The following is a 6,145-nucleotide window of genomic DNA, read 5'->3' on the forward strand; positions in this document are numbered from 1 at the left end:
AGATTAAACAGAAGAATGGAAAGGAAAATGTGTTTAAACACATATTTCAAGGGTATATCCTTCCCAAGGACAAGCAGAGCATGATATCCATGACGTGATATAATGTAGAAAACTCTTTAGGTACGGGAGAGAAATTTCATGACATTACCCATACAACGGTGTGTGGATAATTGAGCAGGAAACAATTAGCTTTGGGCTTCAAATGTTCCTGTTTAAAATCAGAGTACCATAGACATGCTTCGAGATAGCATTGACATGGTCAACAGGTGAAGATCAGACTTTGGAAACAAAAAGGATCCATCAGGAACAACTTATAGAGTAAGTCTTACAATTTCCTCATGGAAGAATAGCTAACCTTGCTAAAAAGGGAAAACTTATAACAATAGGTCCTCCGGCCAGGTGTGTTAGGCATGACATCACCTTACCGGGTCATAAATAGACCAATGTTATAACTCTTGGAAATATGTTCCAACCATCATATCTGACCGAGATTCAGATTTGATTGGTGTCAGGATAACTCAGACTCAGGATAACTGAGAAGAAAGATGCAACACCAATTGACGAGATGACTTTGTAAGATTATCGGGAAACGAACTATGGAAGCGAGTTCCGAAACAAGAGTCCATCAGTATACCAACGAGAGGATGAGGAGGTGGCTGATTGTCTCAGCGACAATCCATTGAGATTTCCAAAATGTGGATTTCCACCGCTATGTGAACAAGGAGATAACATTAACTAGATCGAATGACTTAATGATGTATGCTCGAGGAAAACATACACAGTTAAACATTGGTTGAAATGTGCACCCGAAATATGGGCTAGGTAGCACAACCAATGTTCGAATGATGATTCATTAAGCCATAGACGTAGAATGAAGCTATAGACCAATAACTCAAAAGCAATAGGGCTGCTAGAAGTTTAGAATTTACACATCACAGACCATTGGTCGGTATTCCTTTTAGAAACAACACGGGGACCAAGAAAGAATGGTGATGGGGAGAAGTATCACCGTACCAAGATGTCATACGAGGTGGTGAAATTCTTACAACATACTTGACGTAAAATTTGGTAATACTCCAGGGTAGAACATATCATAAGCTAGATAGTAGGGAAATCAAGGTACAACACAAAACACGCACAAGTTTGTGTTGAATGGAAGGCAATAAAATGGTCGATGATAAAACAAATCATCGAAGGCAAGGATGGTATTTCTCATCCAGAATTCGATAGATATCTTGGAAGAGCTCAGAATGTTGATGATGTTCACGACACATTTGTAGCGAGGATTTATGAAGAGGTAAACGATCGGCGATGACATCAAGTCAAAGGAATGATGAAGCGATAGGTTAATGGAACCAAGGGGAAGGCACAAACTTGAAATCAAGCCTGTTGTTCAAGGCGAACTAATATGACGAGGAAGATCGACGTAAGCTTAGCTCATCACCGAAAGTTGTGTTCCGGGAAGGACCGGGTAGCACAGTTAAAAGTTTGCACGATAATGATATAGCCGATAAGGCTAGGAATGACTTGAAGGATTATTACACTCATAAGCAACAATAATTACTTAGAGTTATTGAATCGGAGTGCGGAATCGATTCGCTTATCGGTGTTCTTGAGTGACTAATAACTCAGAGCCCGTGGAAAATTGGGATCAGTGAGAATGTAGCACTTGATGAAGAATTCATAAGAAGTTATGCAGTTCCATGATAATCTCGAGATACCAGGGGGTAATACTCGACGACAGATCAAGGTAAAGGTTGGACTAGGGTATTGCCCTGCAGAAGACAAGTGCCTAACTAGTACGAGAAATGGTGTTTAAAAGAGAACATGGTCGGAACCATGATTGCAAAAGGCCAGATCCCAGATATAAGATGAACTTATACCAAGGGAATAATTAATTTAAGAGAAGCTTTTAATGATAAGATCTACATCGTCTCCATGGGCATGAACACAAAGTTCAAGGTCGACTCCCACTTCTTCAATGCATAACCTTTCATTCACTTCTCGCGTTTGATGAAGTTGCAGTGTTGAAAAATTTTATCTGGTAAAATACCAGAAGAGTATGACTCATGAAAACTTTCGAGTTCATACGGTTTTTAGGGAAGGTATAGGTTCAACCCATCGGGGCTTCGTAGAAAGATATACTACAAACTTCAGGAGTAAATAACACAAGCTCAAAAGTAGAGCATGGTTGACAAAGCAGAGGATACAATTTACCAAAGGCATTATGTATCCGAGGAAAAGCTCACCAGCTTATTTAATATGGAGGACATTGTCGGATAAAATCCGACAAAAGGTGTCTGGTGGTCCACAAGGGATCTGATGTGAGCATCGGTACTCAACCAGAGGAAGAAGAATGTAAGGAGATCTGATTATAGAAACAACTGACTAACTCAAAGTTCAAATGCAAAGGAATTATGATTTCCAAATCAGGGGGTCAGAAGCAACGCTCTGATCAAGGATGGATAAGTTGAGTAGGCTTAGGGGTACCATCGATGGCAATTTGATAGGTCGAGATCCAGCTCACGTTTAGAATGGCGTCTGAGCCGGAAGAATGAATTCTAGAATATGATTGAGGTTTGCGAGCATTCGTAACAAATTGAATCAACGGACTCAAAATGATAATGACAAGAGATGCCATTAAGATTACGAGAATTTTGGGATTAACCATAATGCAAGCAAACAAGAATTTCAAGAGCAATAGGCTCCTGAGGATTTTCGAAAGATCGAATAGTATTTTGAAGACTATTGTGGAATACTTGAAACAACTGGGGATGACCGGATACTCGGTAAGTGCGAGAATTAACCGTAGGGGTATTCAGGTGACAAGAACAGCAAGGCAGTAAGCTCAAAGGATCCTCGGAACAACAGAGAGAATTTCGGGGTATCTTGTAATAACAAGATCAACTGGGAAACATTGTATGAATGGCGAGTATACGTGGTTATCCATAGGAGTTCATCGATGAAAGAGAATTGCAAAAGCAATGAACACAAGTTCTCGGGTTATCAGCGGAGAGTATCTTCAGGGTCTTCACGTGCAGCAGACGATCATCAGTAAATAAGGGGCTCTCCGGGTGAATGTGATAACGAGATCCTAATGTTAGATTTAGTAAATTCATTTAACCCGAATAGAAGAGAGATCAGAGTCCTAGAGTATAGGCAAGGAGTAAAAGATCCTAATACCACCCAATGGCGACGTGGGCCCGTAAGCCACACAGTCATGTTAGTAAAACATTTTTCACTGACTAGACTCAACTTCGGCCAAGGAGTTGGAAAGGGGGATTCCTACAGGCAGTTGGCTCTGATACCAACTTGTGACGCCCCTGGTTTGACCGTACACTAATCATGCACGCAAATGTGTACGACCAAGATCAGGGACTCACGGGAAGATATCACAACACAACTCTAAAACATAAATAAGTCATACAAGCATCATAATACAAGCCAGGGGCCTCAAGGGCTCGAATACAACTGCTCGATCATAGACGAGTCAGCGGAAGCAACAATATCTGAGTACAGACATAAGTTAAACAAGTTTGCCTTAAGAAGGCTAGCACAAACAGGGATACAGATCGAATGTGGCGCAAGCCTCCTACCTGGGATCCTCCTAACTACTCCTGGTCGTCGTCAGCGGCCTGCACGTAGTAGTAGGCACCTCCAGCGTCGTAGGTGTCATCGTCGAGGGTGGCGTCGGGCTCCTGGACTCCAACATCTGGTTGCGACAACCAGATAGAAAGAGAAGGGGGAAAAGAGGGAGAGAAGCAACCGTGAGTACTCATCCAAAGTACTCGCAAGCAAGGAGCTACACTACATATGCATGGGTATATGTGAAAAGGGGCATATCAGTGGACTGAACTGCAGAATGCCAGAATAAAAGGGGGATAGCTAGTCCTGTCGAAGACTACGCTTCTGGCCATCTCCATCTTGCAGCATGTAGAAGAGAGTAGATTGAAGTCCTCCAAGTAGCATCGCATAGCATAATCCTACCCGGCGATCCCCTCCTCGTCGCCCTGTTAGAGAGCGATCACCGGGTTGTATCTGGCACTTGGAAGGGTGTATTTTATTCAGTATCCAGTTCTAGTTGTCATAAGGTCAAGGTACAACTCCGGGTCGTCCTTTTACCGAGGGACACGGCTATTCGAATAGATAAACTTCCCTGCAGGGGTGCACCACATAACCCAACACGCTCGATCCCATTTGGCCGGACACACTTTTCTGGGTCATGCCCGGCCTCGTAAGATCAACGCGTCGCAGCCCCACCTAAGCACAACAGAGAGGTCAGCACGCCGGTCTAACCCTATGCGCACAGGGGTCTGGGCCCATCGCCCTATGCACACCTGCACGTTGCGTACGCGGCCGGAAGCAGACCTAGCCTAGTGGCGTTCCAGTCCAATCCGGCACGCGCCGCTCAGTCGCTGACGTCAAGAAGGCTTCGGCTGATACCACGACGCCGGGATACCCATAACTACTCCCGCATAGATGGCTAGTGCGTATAGACCAAATGGCCAGACTCAGATCAAATACCAAGATCTCGTTAAGCGTGTTAAGTATCCGCGAACGCCGACCAGGGCCAGGCCCACCTCTCACCTAGGCGGTCTCAACCTGCCCTGTCGCTCCGCCACAAAGTAACAGTCGGGGGCCGTCAGGAACCCAGGCCCACCTCTACCGGGGTGGAGCCACCTGTCCTTTCAGCCCCCTCATCAGAACCACTTGCGGGTACTCCTCGAGCCGACCCGACTTTAGTCACCACATGTGTCATGTATATAATGTATATAGTATATACCCGTGATCACCGCCCAGGTGATCACGGCCCGATAGTATAGCACAGCAGACGGACAAGAATGTAGGGCCACTGATGGAAAACTAGCATCCTATACTAAGTAGTAGGATAGCAGGTAAGGGAAACAACTGTAGCAACAATGACAGGCTATGCAACAGAATAGGATTAATCGAAAGCAGTAACATGCTACACTACTCTAATGCAAGTAGTAGAGAGTAGAGTAGGCGATATCTGGTGATCAAGGGGGGGCTTGCCTGGTTGCTCTGGCAAGTAGGAGGGGTTGTCAACTCCGTAGTCGAACTGGGCAGCAGCAGTGTCGGTCTCGTAGTCTACCGGAGAGAAGAGGGGGGAAGAAACAGTAAATACAATGCAAACATAAGCATGACGATGCGTGACATGACAATGAACAGTGCGAGGTGTGTCCTAACGCGAGTAGGTGGTACCGGCGAAGGGGGGAACATCCGGGAAAGTATTCCCGATGTTTCGCGTTTTCGGACAGACGGACCGAAGGGGGAAAGTTGCTAGATCGATAGGTTAGGGAGGTGTGCTGGACGAACAAACTGCGTATTCGGATTCGTCTAGTCGTTCTGAGCAACTTTCATATAGAAAACATTTTCATCCGAGTTACGGTTTAAAAGATATGAATTTTCAAAGATTATTTGAATTTCTGGAATTATTTGAATTTAGAAAAAATGAATTATGACGTCAGCATGAGGTAATGCTGACGTCAGCAGGTCAACAGGTCGGCTGACCAGTCAAACCAGACAGGTGGGTCCAGTGGGACCCACATGCCAGCCTCTGTTAGTCTAACAGTAATTTAAACTAAACTAACAGTCTAATTAGAGGGGTGGGCCCCATATGTCAGTGAGTGATTAGTTAATCTAATTATTTTTATTTATAAAACAATTGTTAGACTAATTAACAGAAGGGGGGGCCCGCATGTCAGTGGCTGGGGGCCGCCCAGTCAGCTCGTTTACCGCGGTCAACAAGTAAAGGGGGGGGGCCTGGGTCCACCAGTCAGTGGCCCAGGCGGTGCCACGCGGGCGCCACGTCGGTGACGTCGACGGAATCACGCCGGTGACCATTCCAATGGCGGAAGTTCGCCGGAGTTGCTCGGATTTCCAGCACAGGGCACCATTCCGCGCGTTTTTGGTGGCGTTCGAACGAGTAGATCGTCCCGCGTCGATCTAGAGTGATCCCAGGAGCGGGGGTGGCCGGAGTGGAGCTCAACGACGACCGCGGGCGGCGCCGGAATACGGGCATCTTCGAAAACCACGCTACGGGCTGCGTTCTAGCTAACAAACGACGCTAGCGGGCTCTACGGACCTCCGGCAACTCGACGGAGGCCACCGCTTGGCTCGGAGA

This window comes from Aegilops tauschii, chromosome 4 (assembly GCF_002575655.3).
Source record: "Aegilops tauschii subsp. strangulata cultivar AL8/78 chromosome 4, Aet v6.0, whole genome shotgun sequence".
NCBI classification, from domain to species: domain Eukaryota; kingdom Viridiplantae; phylum Streptophyta; class Magnoliopsida; order Poales; family Poaceae; genus Aegilops; species Aegilops tauschii.